The sequence below is a fragment of the Aethalodelphis obliquidens genome, unplaced genomic scaffold (genome assembly GCF_003676395.1).
Source record: "Aethalodelphis obliquidens isolate GAN/ISIS:26980383/991018 unplaced genomic scaffold, ASM367639v1 scaffold8, whole genome shotgun sequence".
NCBI lineage: Eukaryota > Metazoa > Chordata > Mammalia > Artiodactyla > Delphinidae > Aethalodelphis > Aethalodelphis obliquidens.
In genome coordinates this window covers 26,008,227-26,029,873 of record NW_020837952.1, presented here as the reverse complement: position 1 = coordinate 26,029,873, position 21,647 = coordinate 26,008,227, and the positions used below count along the sequence as shown (strand labels likewise).

General features: G+C 40.5%; 1 long non-coding RNA gene across 5 annotated transcripts in view; it reads left to right on the top strand.

The window, feature by feature from the left end:
- LOC113620782 (uncharacterized) overlaps positions 1–21,647 on the top strand; it is a 95,113-nt gene that overhangs the window by 56,978 nt on the left and 16,488 nt on the right. For all 5 annotated transcript variants that reach the window (XR_003432912.1, XR_003432911.1, XR_003432910.1 and 2 more), the window contains one exon: positions 5,316–5,542. This is a non-coding gene — a long non-coding RNA (uncharacterized LOC113620782). The remainder of the gene's footprint in view (positions 1–5,315; positions 5,543–21,647) is intronic.

The window sequence follows — 21,647 nt, the reverse complement described above, 5'->3', positions numbered from 1 at the left end:
GAATGCCACGCTGAAGAATTTAAATTTAAGTCTATAGGGAAGAGGAAACGGGAGGTTTTTTGTTTTTTCTTTTTTAAAAAATATATTTTATTTATTTATTTTTGGCTGCATTGGGTCTTTGTTGCTGTGCGTGGGCTTTCTCTAGTCGCGGCGAGCGGGGGCTACTCTTCGTTGCGGTGCACGGGCTTCTCATTGCAGTGGCTTCTCTTGTTGCAGAGCACGGGCTCTAGGCATGCGGGCTTCACTAGTTGTGGCATGCGGGCTCAGTAGTTGTGGCTCAAGGGCTCTAGAGCACAGGCTTAGTAGTTGTGGTGCACAGGCCCAGTTTCTCCACGGCATGTGGGATCTTTCTGGACCAGGGCCCGAACCTGTGTCCACTGCATTGGCAGGCAGATTCTTAACCACTGCACCACCAGGGAAGGCCCAGGGGAGGCTTTTAAGAAGCAGAGTGATGTGACTCGAAGCTAGTCCGCAAACTACAGCCATTTGTACCTGTATGGTCTGTGAACTACAAAAGGTTTCTACATTTTTAGTATATGTGCTGCCGAAGCAAGTGCAGGGGGTTTTACATCTTTAAAGGGTTGGAAAGAAAGGAGGGATGGATGACTGCCAGACAGCCAGAAGAGAAGGTGCCACAAAGAACATATTGCCCACAAAGCTCCCCGAAAGCTGTTTTTACAGGTGAAGTTTACTGACACTGAGCTAGATTCAGAAAGACCATAACTACGTTTATTGAATGCTTATTTTATACCAGGTTTTCATATCAATTATCTTTTATTTGCAAAAGTAGGTGGCTTGTCCAGGGCTATGTAGCTTAGTGATGGGAGCAGGATTTGAACGCAGGCTGCCAGCTCTCAGGGTGGTGCTTTGTCCGGTCTGCAGTGAGAGCTGGAGCCAGTGAGGCTGGGTGTTGGGAGGGATTGTTGTGAGGCTTCTGTGACACTGATGGTAAGATAAGATGCAAGCCTGAACAAGGGGTTTAAAGAAACACGGAGGGACCGGAGAGACTCCCCAGCGCTCAGAGTCCCTGGATTTGATGGTGAAGGTGAGAACGAGGAAAGAGTCCCATCTGAACCCTCCTCGTCCTGGGCCTTCTCTTCCTTGAGATTCTCGCCTGTTGTCCTTTCTTTTCAGGCTCTTTGCCAACGTTTTACTCCTGCCATTGATTTTCTTTAGCCAAGCTGCCTGGAGTAGTGAGGAGGGCAGTGGCCCTGGAATGGAAAGACTCATATTCCAGCCCTGGACCTTTTATCACCGAGGCAACATGACCCTCTACAGCTGTCAGACATTCGAAGCATGATGACCACAGCTGGGAAGGCTGTGGGAAAACTGGAGTACATAACACCAGTAGCAGTGCATTTTGGTGGGAACTTCCAGAAACCAAATTGGGAAATTCTGGAAACTTATCTTGAGAAAATAGATAATAATAGATTAACAGAATAATAAATAAATAAAATCTTCACTAAAGTATCACTACAATGTTATTTATATAAGAAATAAATTAGTAACAACTTAAAATCTGCTATTAGGGAAATGGTCAAATACATTTTTGTTTGTCTATCTGAAGAAAAGTCAGGTGGCCGTTAAAAATAAGAATTACAGACTGTGTGGCGACAAGAAAAAAATCTTGTGTTTCACGTTAAGTGAAAGAAGTTGATACTAAATTCTATACAATCACCATCTAAAGGGTGATTGTATATATGGACCAAGACAGTCCATTTGTAAAAACAAGAAAGGTATGTAGAGTGAATTTTTCCTATTTCCCTTTCCTCCTGATAAGTTTCTATAATAATAACAAATTCTTTTTACAAATTCAGGAATCTAAAGTTGTGTTAATATCTCAGTGCTTTTCAAAAGAGGCTGCTTAAAATATATAGCAGTTGACTGGTTTTCCTGGCAATAAGTAGGAAGGTGAACACGGATGTTTTCAGGTGGTTGAAAGGTGGTGCATACTTTCAAAATTCCCTTCCTGATAGTGCTTTTGGTCAAAAGGAAAAATGACCAGGCTGCTGCCGTGGCTGAGTTTGTACCTTCAGCTTTCCTCCTCTTGGGGCAGAGGCGAACCAAGGCCAACGAGTAGATGCATGTTGTTTTTGTCTGCTAAGTACCACTTTTCTTCCTTGGTAAGAGCACTTCGATTTTCCTTTGAGTAACTATCCTTGCTCCATCTCTGTGGCTCTTGGGCTGGGACAACACTTAGGCTTGGCCAAAGTGAACACTGCATCATGTGGCCACAGTGGTTATTTTAAGGAGGGCATGTGCCGCAAGCATGGAAGTCAGGTCTGGGAACTTTAGCGACATAATTGTGAAAGTGGCACTTTCTGCAAGTGTGCTAAGCTGGAAGAATAGAAGTTTGGAGGTGCTAGGGGCCATCATGGAGACACTGGAACTTGACAATGAAGTAATACTGGGAACAGAGTTGGACAGGGGTTGGGGGGGAGGAGGGAGAAAGAGAATGATGACATTGTGACCCTTGATCCAGTTGTTTCTGAATGGAATCATAACTTGAACTTCCTGGTTAGATGAGCTAATAGTTCCTCTCTCTGTCTCTGTCTCTCTTTTTGTTCTGTTTTTTTGCGGTACGCGGGGCTCTCACTGTTGTGGCCTCTCCCGCTGTGGAGCACAGGCTCCGGACGTGCAAGCTCAGTGGCCATGGCTCACGGGCCCAGCCGCTCCGCGACATGTGGGATCTTCCCGGACCGGGCACGAACCTGTGTCCCCTGCATCGACAGGCGAACTCTCAACCACTGCGCCACCAGGGAAGCCCTGTCTCTGTCTCTCTTTGTATCTGTCTTTCTCTCCCTCTCCCTGCCCTGGATCCCTTTCCCTCCCTCTCTTTTTCTCCTTAACCCAGCTTGAATTGGGTTCCTTCCACAGGCAACTCAAAAAATCCTGCCTATAAAGGATGTCACCTCTTTGCTTCACTCCCAGACCAGAGGAGGTAGGAAAGTGACCAAAGTAAAGTGGACAGCTGAGAAGCAAGTGAGCCCTGACTTGTTCAGTACAAAATCCCTTTTAACCTTGTGTGTGCTCTGGCGAGGGCAAGTCCATTTTGCACAGGGAAAAAGCCTTTGCTGGCAAGATGGTTACTGTTAAAGAAGGATGAGTGTGGGAACTTTGGGGATATGTATTGGTCGGGGAGGGGGAAGGAATCAGTATGGCTGAAATGCAGACTTTAAGATGCAGGTAACTTACAGGCAGCCTCAGAACTTAGATCACACAGAAATGATCAGCAGGTTTGCATGGTGCTTTTATTACTGCTCCCTCTTGATGGTTCCTCCAGCATAATTATTATTCTGTATGCTTTGGAAAAGTTCTTTGTACATTTAGTATCAGGCTATTTCTCATTTTTATTTTCCTGCTTTTTTAACCTTCTTATTCCAAAGTCACCGTCTGACTGTTTTACAGTAAAGATTTGTGTGCAGCTTAAATCAGTTGCTACACATCAAAGAGTCCTGTGCATATGTAATAAAGTTGTGTTGCAGGGAGTGGGTAATGGCAATCTTGGTTGGAACTTTCAAATCTGTATTAGTCAACTCTCTGCATAAATGGAAGACTGTGATTTCTTGCACCTGTTTCATCAGGTGTGGCTCGGATAGGAACACCTGAATCCTACAGGGAAGAAACCAGAGCATTTAGAAAACCTGTGCAGCTGCTAAAAGTTTCCTAATGTTATGGACTGAATGTTTATGTCCCCCTGAAATTCTTATGTTGAAATCCTAACACTTAAAGTGATTGTATTAGAAGGTGGCGTGGGGGGCTTTGGGAGTGATTAAGTTACAAGGGTGAAACTCTCATGGATGGGATTGTGCCCTGATAAAAGAGACCCCAGAGACAGCTCACTTGTCCCTTCCCCCGTGTGAGGACACAGCAAGAAGACCACCTCCCACCAGACACTCAATCTGCTGGTGCCTTGATCCTGGACTTCCCAGCCTTCAGAACTGTGAGAAATAAATATTTGTTGTTTAAATCATCCCGTTTACGGTATTCTTGTTTATAGCAGCCTGAATGGACTGAGACACCTAAAGTATTGGTCATTTGCCTGCTTTTTCTCCACCCTCATTCCCACCTTTCTGTGCTGGCTATGTATGCCCGGACTCCCTCCCCAGCTGACTCTGATTAGGTTATGCTGGTGGGAGGCCCAGGTTGAGCCTCCAATGGGGAGCCTCTTTGTTGGTTCCAACACCAGCACCCAAGACCCTTTGGTGGTTCCATGCTAATTCCCACAGGTTCTGGCCCCTCCGCTATGGTTCTGGGCTGTGTTAACATCTCTTCTCCATTTTGTTTTTCCAGCCTTAGGGGTGGTGTTATGGGCTCAGTTACGCCCCACCCCCAATTTATATGCTGAAGTCCTAACCCCTTAATACCTCAGAATGTGACTGTATTTGGAGATAGGGTGCTTAAAGAGGTAATTAAGTGTAAATGAGGTCATTAGGGTGGACCCTAATCCAATATGACTCATGTCCTTATAAGAAGAGGAGGTTAGGACACAGACACACATAGAGGGAAGTCCAGGTGAACACACAGGGACCAGATGCCACCTACAAGCAAAGGAGAGAGATCTCAGAAGAAACCAACCCTGCCAGCACCTTGATCTCAGACTTCTGACCTCCAAAACTGTGAGAAAATACATTTTCGTTGGTTAAGCCACCAGGTCTGTGGTATTTTGTTAGGGCAGCCCTAGCATATAATTACAGGTGGTATCTGTTCACCTCTGAGTTAACCTGCTGCCTCTGCTTGGCTTTCTCAGATCTTTTATGGGGCCAAATTCTTATATTAAATTCCTTATTTGAAATACAGACATTGAAGAAAGCATATGGTGATTTTTCTTTTTGGTACTTCATTAAGAAACATTCTTTTTGTAAACTAATGTCAAGAGCTATTTAAGGAAAACAAAATGCTCACCATTGAAAACTGAACAATTTATAATGCTGATTTTTTTTTTTTTTTTTTCTTTTTTTTTGCTCCTTACCCTCATGGGTCTCAAATTTTCTTTTGTCAACTTACATTTAGACCTCTGCCAATTGTTTCCTCAGAAACAGTAGTGAGGTGGCCTCTTCCCTGGCTGTCTAAGCTGCTTGGGCTTAGTCCTTACCCTTATTTGGCAGGGCCCAGTAAATGCTGCTGAAGGGAGTAAGGTATAGGCAGCTACCAGAGACCTTATCGTGAGTGAACCTTAAGCCTTGTTAAATGAGATGAATGTTGCCACAGTCTTGCCCACTCATGGACTTGGATAACTCCTACCAGTTCCTTTAGGATTTCCCTCTGGTATTGTATTCTCTAGAAATCTTCTCTTCCTATCTCTTCCCCCAAAGACAGGGATCCCAGGGTATGGATTCTGAGAAGGACTCTTATTGGCGAGCGCCCTTGGGAGCGCCCCCCGTGAAGCAGTGAGGACTACTGACTGGGCAGAGGGAGAAGTCGAACAGCACTGCAGTTGCACAAGCACCGTCAACTAACCCTCTCGGCCATGACGGCGCAGGAGGTCCACTGTGGGCCACGGAATGTGAGCTGCACCCCCTGGGAGGACGCATGACCTCAGGTAAGGCAGTCTCCTCAGCAGAGGGCAGAGGGACAGGGCTGTGAGCTGTCGGCAGGCAAGGCTTCTAGCAGCTTCTAGGTGCTGAAGGGGAGTGAGGGTGGCACACCATCGTGTCCACTAGGATTGGTCTGGTGAAAGTTCTCAGGGACTCAGGGTGTACCTCATAGCATCTTGGGATACTGCATGTACATGTCCGCCTGAGACTGTGGGCTCTTTGGGACCAGGTGAATCTTATTACATCATTTGTTGTGTCTCCATCACCCAGGAAAAACACGGTACACAGCAGGCACCTGATGAATGTTGCATTTAGTGGGGGAAAGGTGTTTACTTGTTTTACCTAGTAATTGTGGTAGGCAGGGAAGTTAATGTGTCATGCTCTCCTTTGAAGACTGGCTTTAAAATATCTTATTTTTAATTCCATTCTGGAGAGGCTTATGGGACTCAGACTCTAGAGTATGAAAATCCTGGAGGACACATTTTGGGCAAAGCAGGAAGCCTGAAAGTGTGCCTGGTGAACTCATCATAAACAGGAACAGAGAGACACATGTTGAGAAAGACATGCCCAGGAACACTGGGCAGGAATGGACAAATGCTCTCTGGGCATTGTCTTCCCTCCAGCCATTCTGTCTTCATAGACATGACTCAGAGGTTGGCATTCAGTGCAAGCTTTTGTTTAGGTGCCCCTGCTTCCAGCAGGCTCCAAAGTCAGTAGGCCATGGACTCCCCACCAGAGTCAGGTAAGAAAAAGGGTTGAAAGGCAGCAACATCAACAGGAAATAAAACATTTTTATTGAATATCTGTGTAATATGTTAAGTCATTTTTAACAACAATCAGAAAACTCCTGTGGAATTCACTACACAAAATGAAACAAAATTTAAACTACCTCATCAAAAATGAAGGTAAAATACAGCTAAGGAGTTGACTCGCGGGCCACGAGCCATATGGCAGAAGAAAACACCCCAACATTTCTACAAGATACAGAGAATACCCACACAGAGAAGCACTCAAGCAGGCAGTAAATATACACAAAGGCAACTAGGATCTTTCTAGAGCATCAGATTCTAATACTTTACACAGCTTTGTCAGAAAGGTACATGTGGCTTATTGGAGGATGAATCTTGGTCTTAAAGCAGGTTTGGTCACTGACTTGTGACAGGTGGCGTAGTACCAACTAATTCTATCGTGACAATATCCCATGTCTGGCAGTGTTGCAAGAGAATGCATTAATCGTGCTTTAATGCAAGAAATGATGTGTATTTGGCAGCTCGAACCTGCTTGTTTCAAAATGTTTGTTTCAGCGCGAACAACTTAAAACTGAAATATGGTGAAATCAAATGTCAGTTTCTGGTATTCAAGGAATTTTTAAAAGTCAGTCAACTCCCTCTCTTTGGTAGGGTCTGATCTTTTAAGTTGGAAGGAGTCTCATTTGAATCTTCTGTTCAAACTGGTATTTAATCTCACATCGTGACTTGTGCATTTTCTATTATCTACCTTTTGAAAAAAGTATGGACCATCCACGGAAGAGGGAGATGTTATTCTCCCTTTGTCCTCCAGGTCTATCCCAGTTCTAAGGAGTTTGCTATGACTGGGCTGAAAGGCCAAAGGGCTTGCCTCTTCTTTGATGAGGAAAGAACAAGACAGGAATTGTAGTTTTATCAGGAAACAGCCAACCCCGTGTTTGAAGCTTCCCATCAGCCCTTTTTGAATTCTCTTTGCAGTTGTAAAAGCCATGGTGTGATATCTGAAAGTCAACGTGAGGCCGATGCTTAGTTTTCCTTCATTTTGTTTTCGTATTTTTGGAGACAAAACTTTCACTTCAGAGCATCACTACTCTCTGTGGCCTGCGAGTGAAAAGGGTCACAGAGGGGAGTGGGAGAAAAGGCCACATGCAGTGTGAGATCATGGGCTGCCTTTCGGCAAAGCGGGGGTCTAACATAGTGGGGAAAAATATGGAATATTGCACAGTGCTTGACGAAATGCTGTGTGTTCCACCCCATGCTTTGTATCTTTCTTGTCCTATGCATAGCTTTTCAGTGCTGAATTGGTCCTTTGTAATGAGAACGGTTTGTGCTACACACACCTTGGGCAGTGCAGTAGGAGGGAATGGCAGTATTGTTACAATATCACTACGGAATAGATTGAGTGCTATCCACTGAGGAAACTACATTACGTGTCTAAGCACACAGGGCAGTCACAGTGTTACACAGAGCAGTCCTTTAAGACTCTTATGGAATGACTAGTAGCTTCGTAATAGTGCCAATCACTACATAATAACACTGAAAACATTTAAAAACTCCTCTAAATCAAGCATCTAGTATACATAAGAGGTTGCTTCAGTTTTCTAGAACTTGTTCTTGGTTTTGTTTCACCTTTTTTTAAAGGACAAATTAAAACTTATTTACGTAAAAAGAGCATATAAAAAGATCACTAGCTGTCTGTTTTGGCTTAATGGAAGTGCATTCAGAACTATGGCTAATTGTTTTATTTTTTCCTCTTTTGATGGGATTACAATACTGTCTGCTTACCACAAAGTCATTTTGTGTCATAAGCACAGATTGCTGCGTTAAAAATATTCTGCATTCCTTCTAATCTGGTTTTGTATAATAAAATATTTTGTTACAAAGTCTGACGTGCAAACCTTTTGAAGTTATAGTAGGTGTGAAATCTGGAACAGAATTCACAGGATGCACATTTTGTATAAAGGTGTTAACGGAGAGCTACTTTTTTCTTTTTAAATAGTCAGGCAGTATTTCAGAAATGCTGACTTCTTCTCCCCTCAGCTTTTTTCCCACCCACCCCATCCCCAAACAAATGCACACGTACACACACACACACACACACACACACACACACACACACAGAACACCATCGTGTCATTACTCTATATGCAGTAACGTGAAATCATTGACCCCTGTTCAGTGGCTTCCTTGAATGTAAGAGTGAAGCGTGACTTGAGCTCTGTAGATACGTACAGACAGATGCTATTCTGGTTTGTGGCTCTACTTCCTGGAGGTCAGGCTGGATGCTTCTCAGATCATGCTAATTTGCCTGTGAAGAAATTCTACAAAATTGGATTCATCCACCAAATATGTGGTGTCAGCGTATCTTGGTGCTCATATGATTCAACAGAAAGCTCAGGTTTAAGTTGTCCTTTAAGATGTCAGTTTCACTGTACTAGTGCCTTACAAGTTGATATTTTTGCTGGAATGCAGACGATACTATATTTACCATATAATATATTATCAGCTCTCCTATGTCTCAGTCAATTTACATAGTTTAAAATAGAACATCTTATTAAAAACATCTAGATATACACAGATTAGGAAACGCTTACAACATACAAATACACAAACTAGAAATAAATCTTTAGCATACTGGTATATACAACGGTGTGATACAATAAATAATTTCAGTCATGCTCTATCTACACATCATATTGCTTAAAAGAAGAGTAGATTTGGAGAGCAGTGGTATGACGAAGGGCTTAGGGGCTCTCTACGTTTAAATCTGTGCAAATTAAAACAGGATTTGAAGTACCACTGAATTGTGTTAGGAATGCATGGCTGGAAAAATGAAAGGACCCATATTACTGAGGTATTTACAGATACTGGCTAAAGAGCACTACGTGGGCAAATGCAGAAAGGCTTCTTCTTCCCTTTACTTCTTGACGGCCAGCATGGCGTCAACTTCCTCCTCTACCTGTAGGGTGTGCCATTGGGCAATGGGTCGCCTGGGGTTGGCCAGCATATCTGACCAATGTCGCAGCTCCGCCCCGGTGCTGTTGTAGCCCACAAAGACTTTGCCGATGGCATCGTTCTTGCCAATCTTGTCATAGTCCAAAACAGTTACCACCACTTGCACTTTCTGAAAGAGGACACACAATAAACATTAATCATCCGGCTCTAGAGATAAAGCCCTACTACCAAGCTTCCTTGAGATCAAAGCAGTTGGAAATAAGAAGACCCAAGCTCCAAACACCAGGACAAGGAGGAAAATGGCCTGAACGTGAAAACCCGAGTCCAGTCCCTGCCATTATTACATCATCATCATCTCCTTCAGCATCTTCAGAATACTCAGTAAATGTTAATTTTGGCACAATTCTGAGTCTTTCATGTGAACTACTCGGTTACAATAGGTCCCGTTAACATTGACATTATAGAGATAAGATGCTGAAGCTCAGAGAAGTTAAATCACGTGCCTCAAGTCATATGAGAAATGAGTGGTTTGGTTTCGGAAGGCCATGTGATAAAATACCATGCCCGGCTGCCCATGTCAACTTGTATGCATTTTTTTTTTTAAGTCTTTATTGAATTTGTTACAGTATTGCTTCTGTTTTGGTTTTATTGGCCGCAAGGCATGTGGGATTGTAGCTCCCCGACCAGGGATCGAACCCGCACCTCTTGCATTGGAAGGCAAAATCTTAACCACTGGACCACCAGGGAAGTCCCCTGTATTCACCTTTAAATCCAGTTGTTTCCATTGTTTCATCAGCAAAATTTTTGGCGTTAGTACTCAGATCATTTTTGTTTTTTTGGTTACAATTTTCAAAGCAACCATGTACTGCAATCCTATTTCAGGTGGGAAGAGCCAGCATAGTTTTACATAAAACTAATATAGAATTTCAGCTAATCACATGATTATTGTGAGTTTAAAGTGTGACAACAGAGTGAAAGTCTTAAAAAAGTAGTAATTAACTAAAGATAATTTTTCTCATTCGTATATTCTCTCAGTAAGCATTTATTAAGTAACTGTGTATCCAGCATTGACATCAACTGGAATAACCCTTTAGGCCACACAAGATTTACTCCAGTGATTCTATTAGGTTGTGAGGGTTTATTTAATGCCTTACTTTTTTGAACTGGTGAAAGCAAACCCATACCATTTTGACACGAAAGAAACACTTTTTAAAAGTATGTTTTAGTTCTTCCTAAGTAATGAATTTGCTTAGTCAAAATAGGCAATGGCTCCAATCTAGAAACCAAGGGAAAAGATAAAGGGAAACTTTAGAATAAAGTAGAACGTGTAGCATTTGGTGGCCAGAGGCAAAGAAGCAGAAAATGTAATGATGGAAGCCAGGGCCAGATGAAGATCCCGCTCAGTTGTGGCCCTTTACTGGGCTTTGTACTCTGAGGACTGCATCATTGGACGAATGTGCTGAGAGAGGTCATCAACATACAGCTTCAGATCAGAGAAAATGATCACTTCTGAAAGTGGAATTTAGAATGTAAAATGCAACACATGGGCAGTAAAGGAAACAGATTTCCATCTTTCCTTGTGCAGCCTTGGATTGATGCCATTATTAAGGGAATAACCTATTCACTGGATGGCATTCGAAGCCAAGCACAGAATCACCTTGGTTCTGAGCACCTTTCCCAAGCGAATTCAGCTGGATGCAGTCATATTGCGAGGAATGAGGGACAGGGACAGTAGGGTCGTCATGCACAAAAGTAACAAGGATTTTGGAGGTTGGAGTGAATAGTTAGAGTGAATTTTGATTCTTTCACCTAGGAATGTATTGATTAGGAGCAATCAAGACAAAATATCCTTATAAGGGCCTTGGGTTCATTTTTTCAGCTGCATATATAGTCTATACATTTTTTGGTGGGGGGTGGTTTGCAACCTTTTCATATGCTTTTGGAAATCAGCATATTTTGCTTCTCTCAATGTATTTCATATGGATAGAGACAGATAGAAAGACAGACAATCGTATAACCTCAGGATAAATAAAACCTAAGCCCCCCCCCCCCAAAAAAAAACCTAAGCCCCTATTATAGCATGTTAAATGCTCAATTATTTTCTCTAGGGAAATGCAAAGACTAGGATAACACCCTATTGGGGAAAAGAAGAAAGAAAAGAACAAATTGACTTTAGGAGCGGTGAAGAAGGGATGCAGTCAAAGGCATGCTCATTATTTCCATGCCTCATGGACTCTGTATTGGGCTGAGGTTCTCTCTGTCCTGACAAAATGTTATCTCCTCTGAAAGGCTGCCCCAGAAACCCAGCATACATCTTGTTTTTAATGTGCTTCATTTTCAATATATTTGCATTTGCTGGAATTTATAGTTGATAAGGGACATGTATTTTTTTTTTAAAGGTATAGAATTGTAGCTCAAAAGAGAAGATTTACAATAGGATTTTTCATCTCAATGTCCTGCCTCATATTGTTTTGTGGAATTAAAACACAAAATGCCAGGAGGTGTTAGTTTCCATAGGAATAATGTCTCAGAACTCAAAAAAGAGTTCACTGAATAAATATTGCAAAATAAATTGTTGGAGAAATTGGATGTCTTAGGTTGCCAGTGGGTCCAAAGCAGTGAGCTCACTGGTTCAGGCTAGTAAACAAGTGACTGGGGACAGGGAATCAGTGTCTTCTGCAATGTCATTTACTTATATAACAGCTATTGAAAGTAAATAAGTATGTACAATCGGCTGCCATGTGAAAATGTATATAAGAAAGGTTATATAAAAACCATGAACTAATGTGAGGATGGTGGGATTACTGATGATTTAAAAAACTGCCTTATATTATACAGTAGCTACTAGCCACATGTAGCTGTTTAAATTTAAATAAATTAAAATTAAAGTTCCTTGTTTATACTAGTGGCTGAGGTGCTCATGACCTACCTATGGCTGGTGGCTACCCTATTGGACAATACCGATGACATTTCCATCCTTGCAGAGTTCTATTGGAAAGTGCTGATTTACATATTGTTTTAATCTTATTGTTAGATCCAGTTTCTAATACATAAAATGTTAATTTGAATAAAAGACAACAATAGCATCGTGAGTAAGAATGACGGGAACCATTTACTGAGCGTTTGTATGTGCTTAGCACCGTTCCAAATGCTTTTACATGCATGGTCTCACTTTGACATGGATTCTGTTATTATTCCTATTTTATATATGAGACAATTCTAAGCCTCAGTTCCCTTATATGTATATAAAATTGGGGTAATAATGGTACCTTGCTTATAAGGTTATTGTAAGGATTCAATGAGATTTTGCAGGTAAAGTGCTTACCTTGGGCCTAGGTACAAAATAAATATACAATAAATGTAGCTATTATATTAGCTTTCTTCATGGAATAGAGGTGTGATTCATTCCTAAGGTACTGTATTTTAAGACTAGGTTAAAAATAAAAATATGCAAATGAAGAATATTTGCTGCATTTTGTTATTCTGGACCATTAGAAGGTTCCATGCTGTAGTTTTGATGCCTGCCCTTCATCTCTCCTTCAAGTTATGAGCAAACTTCTATAGGACTAAAAAGATAGACCCACATCAATTTTTTTATAAAGTGTAAAAATAGTGTTGCTTTAAGAAATTTGACTCTCTGATACCCATTAAAGATTAGTAAGAATAGGGGTTCCCTGGTAGCGCAGTGGTTGGGAACCTGCCTGCCAATGGAAATCTGCCTGCCAATGCAGGGGACACGGTTTCGAGCCCTGGTCCGGGAAGTTCCCACATGCCGCGGGGCAACTAAGTCCGCGAGCCACAACTACTGAAGCCCATGCTCAGCAAAAAGAGAAGCCACTGCAATGAGAAGCCCGAGCACTGCAAGGAAGAGTAGCCCCCGCTCTCGGCAACTGGAGAAAGCCCACGCACAGCAACGAAGACCCAACACAGCCGTAAATAAATAAATACATATTTAAAAAAAGAAGAAAGATTAGCAAGAATAGCCCATAATTAATGGATGCGAACTTTGGATCCAAGAGCCTAACTATGAATATGACGTAAGAAAATCTAAAAATATTTAAGAATGACTAAATAATAAGATCATATGCTATCACTGTGTCTACATGTAGCATCCTATTTTGAACATGTTAACCACAAGGTCTTTTAATAGGATAATTCCTATCATAACAAATATTATCTAGCAAATTAAGGTTCTGTCTTTACAAAAATAACCATCCATTCCAACTCAGAAACAGGAAGCTGAATTTAAACAATGAAAAATACAACTTAGCCTAATTTTTCTACTGTTAATTATTTTTTAATAGTGAAAGATTAAAGATGCTGCATATTTAGCATCAACCAAAATATTTCCTTTATCACTACTTTTTTTTTTTTTGCTACAAAGAGGTGATAATGAGAATTACATATTGTGGCCTGGGAGTAAAGAGTGAAAGCTTATTTTCTCTCGACCTTTTAACCTTTGTGGATGTACTTTTTGAATTAGTAGAGTGGTTCTGTCGATGTTCTTTTTCCTACTTTATTTCTGCTCAACAGAATGACAGCTGTTTTTGGTGATGAATCAGCACATCCTGTGCTGTGTATTTTATCATTTCCCTCTTGATGTAGTTTGAGCATTAAATGTGCGTGGAATGAGAATAGCAGTTCTAATGGAGGCATATGCACTGATAAGTCACAAGATCTGTGTGTTGAATTTATGTGATCGGAAGAAATGAAATTGAATGGGAAGAAAAAATATGGTTGACATTACCTGGATTTGCTCGAAGGGTACTTCAAAGCTGAATGACTCATTGTAGTAGGGGTTAAGTGTGTTCTTTTTAATCGTTGTCTTTTTCTTCTTCAGCCTCTTGCCATTCTGCATCAGATGAATCTTCACATAAGGATCTGAAAAACAGAAACAAAAACTTTAGGAAATCAGAGACACATATTTTTATATTATAATTTAGCTTGTAAAAAGTCCAAGTATTCCTGACAGGAAAATAATTGTGTAGCATGTAGTTAGTTTTTTTTTTTTTTTTTAATTTCAAGCGTTTTCTTATTGAAAGATTTTAAGTAACCTATGGGCCATGTTTTTTTGCCATGATATCTCAGTATTTATAGTTGGATTTAGGAGATGAGAGGATTGGTGTGCTGGTAAACCAGCTTTTGGGGAAAAAAGTCTTGACATGTAGCATTTGCTAATGTCCATGGTATAAATACTCGCAGCATGGCTGATTTCAAGCTAACAGTTTAACAATTGGCTCACTAAATTCCTGAAAATTTAACAATTGGCTCTTGTGAGCTGGCAAAGAATGGCTTCAGGATACCACTGCATGGGAATTAAAACTCTTGACAGAGAGAGGACAAAGGAGACATTTCATTCTTTCATTTATTCACTTGCTCAAACAATATTAGTTAAGCCCTAGGAGTATAGCTGTGAACAAATCAGACCATCCCTCTTTTCAGGATGGAACTTCAGACTTGTGGGGGAAATAGACAATAAGCTTGTAAAGAAAAGAAATACATATGAAATTCTAAGTTGAGAAGAGTGCTGTGGTAGGAAAGGGCAGAGAGATGTGTGATAGAGACTCCCAGAGGTATGGTGAGTCTAAGGGAAGAATGGAATTCTTATACTTAGATCACTCAGGTAAGGCCTTTCTGCAGAGGTAACATTTAAAGTAAGATGTGAATATTGAAGGGTGACAAGAGGCCACATGTCTGAGTGTGTGTGTGTGAGTGTCTGTGTGCATGTGTGTATGTGTGTGTGTATGAGACAGAGAGAAAGAGAGATAACCAGGATCTGTGCCAGAACATTTCTAGGTAGAGAAGAGCTTCAAGGATTCAGAGAAAAGAGAATAAGCTGGTAGCACACACAGAGGTAATGAGAAAAGGAGCAGAAAGATTCCCTTAGCAGTTTCCTCAAAGCCTCATTAGATAAAGTAATAAGTAAGTCACTGGAGGGGAAAGATGATTCTCATTACTAACAGATGAATGACCTCCCTTCAGGTTATTAAGAACCAGTACCCAGGTTTGATAGTAAAATCTACTGTTTTCTTCAACATTTTTCCATCGGATACGTAATACATGTTTATTATAGAAAAAATATCAGGAAGCAATGATAAACAAAAAGAGGAAGAAATTTTAAATCATCCATGATTTTACTCCCCTAAAATAACCACTGCCAAGCCTTCCAAAATTACTTTCCTTTCTTTCAGAATGTGTAGAGCTGGGAGAAACTTTACAGATAATCTAGTTTAATGCCCACATATTGTACTTTTAGAAGATAAAACTGCAGACCAGCAAAGGTGGTTTTTATCTCCCTCTTCCTATCCCCTAGTAGAACATAACTCCTGAAGGACAGAAACTTTGTCTGTCATATTCACTAACTGAATTTACTAAACAGTACCTGGCAGTATACAATTTTTGTTGACTGAATCAGAGGAACTTGTTTAGGGCTGGCCTCATAATCTGGGTCTCCTTATTCTTAGTCCTATCTTCTTCCCACTGCCCCAAAGCCCACATTACTTGAATATGTGTTGTTTGGGGTTTTTGTTTTTAATGTTACATCCAGTCAAGGGGCTCGTAATGAAGATTTTCATCAAAATGAAGAATATCTTTAAAAGCCAGACCAAGTGATGAGAAACCAAGCCTATCAACTACATAGTTGATCAGTTAAAAAAATGCACTGTAAATAATTGCAAATGAAGGGGAAAAAAGGCCCTTTTTACTGATAATCCATCTTGCTGTTCACAGGCAACTCTGATTTTTGGTTCAGAGACCTTGTTTGCTTATGAAGCTCTCTGGGTCCTCCATCCCTGCCCCTTGCACTTTTACAAAGATGGTCAAGTCTCCAGTTGCTCCTTGGCACTGACAAAATACCCAAGTACTAAATAGTCACAAATCAATGTTTATGGCTCCTGTGTTCATGTGTTGAAACTTCATCAACTTAACTAAGGCACAGGGTTTTGCAAGAGAAGCACGGTGACTGTTTATTCATTTAACACAGTATATGACAAGAAATTTCCTTGTGCATCTGCCATGTGAGCAAGCAAATTAAAAACCCAACAAGATAATTTCAGATTTCAACATGAACTCTGATGTGATGTGATCAATGCCTGGGGGAGACCAAGTTAATTTAGGAAAACTGATCAACAAGGTTCTCACCGAGGAGGCCAGGTTTGAGCTAAAAACTGAATTACAAGGAGTGAGTCGTTGGTAGATGTGGTGGAAGCTTGAACCAGTCAGAAGGAGCAGCACATGCAAAGCCCTAAGGTGCTTGTCCTTCTGTGTGTCTACGGAACAAGAAGGCAAGGTGGGGAGAGGTAGGCAGTGAGGTCAGAGAGGTAACACTGCTGGCCTCCCACTTTCAAAAGCAGAATCTGCCACTTCTGACCATGATTCAGAGATATTCTATAATTTCATGATACTTACAAGAGGGGACACGGGGCTGGAAGAGGAGCAGGTATGGGGCTGCTATGAATGGGCAGAGTTAGTCTTTGTTTTTGCAGATCCATCCTGTTACAGGTACCAAAGCAACTTACTTTACAGGCAAAATTCCCGTCTTAATCATAACCAAGACTGACAGTAACTTAGAGCTTATTCTTTCCTTTTCCTCCCCATATTTATTGAGATATAATTGACATGTAACATTGTGTAAATTTAAGACGTACAGTGTGATGATTTGATATACATATATATGTGAAGTAATGACCACCACAAGGTTAGTTAACACATTGATCACCTCACATAATTACAGTATTTTTGTGTGTATGGCGAGAACATTTAAGCTCTACTCTCTTAGCAACTTTCAAGTATACAACACAGCATTGTCACCATGCTGTACATTAGATCCCCAGAACTTATTCATCTTATAACTAGAAGTTTGTATCCCTTGATCAATGTCTCCTCATTTCCCTCACTCCTCAGCCCCTGGCAACCACTATTCTGTGCTCTTTTTCTATGAGTTTGGCTTTTTAATAGATTCTACGTCCACATATAAGAGAGAGAATGCAGTATTTGTCTTTCTCTGTCTGACTTATTTCACTTAGTATAACACCCTCAAGGTCCATCCATGATGTCAAAAATGGCAGATTTCCTTCTTTTTTTGGTGGCTGAATAATAATCTATTTTATATATACCACGTTTTCATTATCCATTTATCTGCTGATGAACACTTAGGTTGTTTCCATGTCTTGGCAATTGTGAATAATGCTGCAACGGACACATGGGAATGCAGATATCTTTTTGAGATAGTGATTTCATTTACTTCTGATGCATACCCGGGAGTGGAACTGCTGGATTATATGGTATCTCTACTTTTAATTTTTTTGAGGAACCTCCATACTGTTTTCCATACTGGCTGCACCAATTTATGTTCCCACCAACAGTGCATGAGAGTTCCCTGTTCTTCACATCTTGCAAGCACTTGTTATCTCTTGTCTTGTTGATAATAGCCATTCTAGTAGGTTTGAGGTGATATCTCATTATGGCTTTGATTTGTATTTCCCTGATTATTAGTGATATTGGAACATCTTTTCATGTACCTGTTGGCCATTTATGTATCTTCTCTGTAAAAATATCATTCATAACTTCTGCCCATTTTTAATGGATTTTTAAATTTTTATTTTTTGTTGTTGAGATGTATGAGTTTCTTATATATTTTGGATATTAATCCCTTATCCAATATATGGTTTGCAAATATTTTCTCCCACTCCACAGGTTGTCAGATGTCTTACTCTTTTTCAACTTTTGTGCCTGGATAAGTCTTGACTGTCTAAGCCTGATAGGTTATGTACCCAAGGTGGTCACATTTGAGCATCTTCTTGGTTCAGCCATCCAGAATCTTACACTGTGTCTCCATTTTCTCCAGTCTTCTCCATTTTCATCTACTCTTTGATTGGCTTGATTTCCTAAGTGTCCTCTGGTTGAGTCTTGCCCTGAATTCTGGTCCCTTTGGAGATGGCCCTAATCCCTTTATTAGTTCATTAGTAACTTCTTTGGGGATCTAGACCTGGCTCCTGTCTCCGTAACTATGGTTGAGTCTTCTAAATGGAAACATACCCACCTAACTATGAGATACCCATCATGCTTTAGGTACACACACGTTTTTTATAGTAAGGATCGCCTCTCCTGCAGAGTAAGACCCTGTATAATTAAATTTGTTCTGTTTTAGGGGCTGTTCCACAAAGCAAATCCTTGTCAATTCAGAGTTTCTTAGTGGCTTAGAAATCCTGATCATTGCGTAATAAGACATCATTTTATGGAAATGATAAATAGCCTGTAATGAGACTCCCTAATGTTGTTGCTTTTCCTGAGTACAACTGCTGGACACCATGCATGGCATTCAACCATCTGTTAGGTTTTTGTAAACATGTAAATAGCATGGGGAAATATGCAAGCTACAAAGTTGGGCTACTGTCCTCAGGGACTCCATACCTCTGCGGCTGCACTGCTTTATTCTGTCCCCAAAACAAGCACTCATGGAACCTTTCATCATCTAAATACTGACAACCCTTCTTCAACACCATTTAGATAATCCCTGTTGCCACTGAAACAGGTGCAAGACTTGGGACAGTTTGCTTCTTTTATTTGTTTAATTTATCTTAAAAAAGGTTAGCGTCTTTTTGTTTTTCAAACTGTGGTAGAAAGGAAGGGCTCTTTTCTGATGTCTATCTAGTCTCTAATAGTGTATGAGTGTAACTTTTCAATTCTGGAAAATGATGGACTGGGATCAGAAAGATGGTTCTTTATTCCCAATAATAAACTACAGGTACAAAGAGTGCAGATTCATTGCCTCATTTTGGATGATTTTCAGGTCTATCGTTTGGTTTTGTTGTCACTGAGGCACTGCTACCTTCACTCACCATTTGTCGGCTCTCTTTTTGTCTGAAGTCAGCCTAACTGAACTTCATCTCCTTTCTGTCATAATAGCTGTTATGACTTGGTGGTATTTTAGGACGCTGTAATGAAGTCACCCTCAAACTTTTATATGTTGACAAGCCTCTTTAATATAATATACAACAGTTTTTGGTTTTTGTCCCTAAAGTTCACAATTATGGAAGGCAGAAAAACAGCTTTCTCAAAAGATGTCCACATCTTAACCCTCGGAATTCGTGAATATGTTACCTTATATAGCAAAAGGGACTTCGCAAATGTAATTAAGGTTAAGGATCTTGAGATGAGGGGATTACCTAAGAGGGCAAAATCTAATCACATGGGTCCTTAAAAACAGAGAACCTTTCCTGACTGTGGTCAGAAAGAGATGTGACAATAGAAGAAGGGTAAGAGACAAGCTACACTACTGGCTTTTAAGATGGCTACACTGCCACAGAATGCAGTTGGCCTCTAAAAGTTGGAAAAGGCAACGGATTCTCGCCTGGATCCTCCAGGAAGGAACACGACCCTTCCGACACCTTGATTTTAGCCCAGTGACACCTGTGTACGACTTCTATAGAATTATAAGATAATAAACATGTATTGTTTTAAAAATTAAGTTTTTGATTGTTTATCATGGCAGTAGCAAAAAACTAATACAACAACCAAAGCTGAAGAGATAATTCTATTGTTTATCTAGCAAGGTTTGATGATGAAAGTCAAGTTTAAATAGGTCTAGAAAACAATCTTTTGGAAAAAAATTGATATTTTTTTCCAATCTTCTAAAAATTATTACATTGTTCCTCAAAACAAAATCCTTCAAAAAAGTATTTTTTAATTCAAAAAAGTTAACACAGAGCGTGCAATCAGAAGACAACAGTTACGTACAGATGTTTCAGGATCCGTGGTAAGATTAGTCAAAATGGATGAAACCTTAGCTGAGAATAATTTTTACAGTCAGATCCATTACAAGGTTTAATATAATAATGTTCCTTTATGTTTGTAGAGTACTTTAAGATCATATACATATATGTTAGGTATATATATATAAATTATATCATCTCCTTTAATCCTTACAACAATTCCAGTGAGGGAACTGGGGCTTGGAAAGACTAATTTTTTTCCCCAAGAACTCAAACCAAGGTCCTATGACTCTGAACCTACTGCTCTTTGTGATACGTTGAAGAAATAATTTAGTATAGTGTTTATAAGTATAGACTCTGGAGCCAGATTAACTTGAATCTCAGCTGTACTGCTAGCTGTGTGGTTTGGGCAAGTTATTTAAGCTCTCTGTGCCATAGTTCCTTCACCTCAAAGTGGTGAGAATGATAACACCTTGCTCAGAGAGTTGCGAAGATTAAATTGAGTTTCTACAGGGAAGGTGTTTCAAAATGTGCCTGGAACATATTGTTATTAATGATCAACGTTTATTATTGTGTCATGAAAGGGCTGAGATCTAAGTCAGCATCTACGTGTCAGACTCTCCCCCAACTCACGTTGCAGAACTGGTGCCCACCATTAGCAAATGGGAGGAAGTCATTCCATTGGCTGCAGGAATGAGCCAAGCTGCCCCAAGTGTCAGATTTACTTCTGGAAAGAAGCAAACCCATGCTAAGCAACTGGTTCATTAGTGAAGAATTTAATCATGTATGGTGTGAAAGAGAAGGGAAGGGTTTCTTTCATTTCTACCTGTATATGTGGTCTTGAGGTGTGAGGTGGGAAACTAACTGAGCATCCTGTATAGTTTCCTCTTGTTCCTGAAGTCAAGACATCAGATTACACAGAGCTGAAAAGTTAATCTGGAGAGTTCTAAGTGGACTCTTATTACTGAGGCTCTAGGCTAGTGTGAGTCAAAACTATGATTTATGGAGATTTCTTTCCAGATGTTGAGGCCAGCTAATGTGGATATACTTGGGCATATTATGTATGTAGTATCTACTTTCCTGATGCTGCTCAAAATGAGGAAACAGAAAAGGAGGCCCTCAGCTTTGAGATTTATTGTTGTTGTTGGGAATATAGTAATGCCTACTGGTTGCTGGAGAGAGGTAGTATCTATACCTCCTCCCTTTTTCTGTTAATTCCTTTCTATCATGAAAAACATTTATAGTCTGGTTTCTTCCTTCTGCTTCCATCTAGCCTTAGAACTCCTCCTTTCTTTTTTTCCACTCTTTCCAATCCAGAGCGAGGGACAGGTAATCATTGTGTTAAAGCTACAGTGAGATGATTTGCTAAGTCACTTATTACACCTCACCTCCTGGGCAGTGGAGGCTAGGGAGCACTGACTTTGCCATGTGAAAGGAGTGCAGAGGATCCTAGGTTGACGGCCAAATGAATACTTTGATCTCAGCGGCCATACTCAGGGATGACTGGTTAGGTGATTCCTTGGTCAGCTCCAGCTTATAAGCAATCCTGAAGGTGAAAGGACCATTTTCTGCCAGTTGGGCAGCCTCTTCTGAATATAATTTGTGGGGTGGACAGACTATGGTCTGGTGCCAATCTTTTTCTTTCATTTGGTCCCTATTCTTTCATTTGGTCCCTATTCACAAAAAAAAAAAAAAAA